The sequence below is a fragment of the Octodon degus genome, unplaced genomic scaffold (assembly GCF_000260255.1).
Source record: "Octodon degus isolate 3935 unplaced genomic scaffold, OctDeg1.0 scaffold00063, whole genome shotgun sequence".
Taxonomy (NCBI): Eukaryota; Metazoa; Chordata; class Mammalia; order Rodentia; family Octodontidae; genus Octodon; species Octodon degus.
In genome coordinates, this window is record NW_004524639.1 from 1241195 (window position 1) to 1243183 (window position 1989).

Genomic DNA, 1989 nt, shown 5'->3' on the forward strand with positions numbered 1-1989 from the left:
GATATCCTGTCCAAACACTATTAGTACAAATCTTTCTTCTCATTGAATTAAGAGAAAGTAGCTGTATATCTATCCTAACTATTTTGTATATACAGATACAAAATGGTCCTTGATTTGTATCCTCTTTTTTTGTTTAGATTGGTCAGAGAAGAGTATTCCATTGCCATTTAAATATTGTAGGTGCATGAATTCAACAAAATAATCCAATTCTAATTGCATTGATTTAGCTCTTTTCTCTCATTTTCTTATAAGATTAGCTAAGGATTTACCTATCTTGTTTATTCACTCAAAGAACCATTCTTTATATTTTTTCAGTTTGAATTTCATTAATTTCTGCCCTGAGCTTTATTTGGAGTATTCATGTTTTTCTAGGACACTGAGGTACATCATTAGGTTGTTTAATTGGACTTGCTCTGTTTTGTGGTGGGATCTACAGCTCTCAACTTCCCTGTTAGGACTGTTTTCATTGTTTCCCAAGAATTATAGTATGTTTTAGTGATTATGGTTTTATTCTAAGAATTGTTTTAATTCCTTTGATTTCTTCTGTGACCCATTGATTATTCAAGAGGTTATTGTTTATTTCTGTGTTTGCACAATTTCTGTGGCATCTCTTGCCATTGATTTCTAGTTTAATTGTACTGTGTTCTTATAATATGCATGGGATCATTTTGATTCTCTTATATTTGCATAAGCATGTTTAATGGGCCACAGATAATATGATGGCCAAGTATAGTGCTGCATGCCTATAATCCCAGCATTTGGGAGACTGAAAACAGGAGGATCACCACAAGTCTGATCTCTGTGGTAAGATCCTGTACCAAATACACAAAGGAAAAAATAAAATAAAAACTAAACAACATACATCTACATAATCTCTGCGTCAAAAAGTAATCTTGGGAATTTTTTAATTCTTTGAATTTGACTGGAAATTAAAATGCTGTATTTGAAAATTTGTAGAGTACAGCAAAAGTTGAAGAGAAAAATTTTTATCATTAAATCATACATTAAGAAATAAAAAGGAGGACCAGGGAGATAGCTCAGTAGAATAAGCACTTGCCTGGAAACACAGGGTCCTGAGTTCAATTCCTGGTACCACCAAAAACCAAAAAATAAATAAATAAAAAGGATACCAAACCAGGAAGCACTCATTTCAAGAACCTGGAAAAGAAAAGCAAAATGAACACACAGGAAGAAAAAAATAGAAAATAATCAACATAAAAAATTGTGAAATTATGAATAGGAGAGAAAATTAATGAAATGAAAAGTTATGCCTTTGTAGAAGAATAAAATTAACAGAATTTTGGCAAGACTGACCAAAAGGAAGGAGCAGAAACAATATGTAATATCAGAAAAAAAAAAAACACTATCCTACAGATCCTGCAGACATCAAAAGATTAGTATCCCTATATACGTAAGTTTAACAATTTATGTAAAATTGACCAATTCCTTAGAAAATGCAAGCACTGTATCTGACCTATATATGAATGGTTAGTAGCTCTATATATGCTAAGAAAATTAAATTATTATTTTTTTTAAATTCAATCATTTTATTCACTCTAACATTAGAGAAACTAGCCATAGTAACTAAACCTTTAGAGCTTCAAAGTTAGCAAAGTTGTTACCCCATCTTCTCTTGCTTGACCAGGAAAGAATTTGGTGTTTATGAACAGTACATGCTTGGTACTGATAAAGAGTTAGCAAACATTTACAAAACTGTGAAACAAGAGCCCTAGGATCACATAGCACAGTTAAATATTTTCTTTTTTTTTAATTTATTTTTTTTATTTTTCAACAAATAATACACTGCATATATTCTTCTTAGTGGTTAATTGCTGTACAAGATGCTGACTTGTGATTCTATTTACAAACACCATTAGAACAAATCATTCTACTCATTAACAGAATGTAACTATATATCTATCCCAACCACTTTGAATACACAGATACAAAATGGACATTCATCTGTATACCCCATTTTTTCTAAGTTCC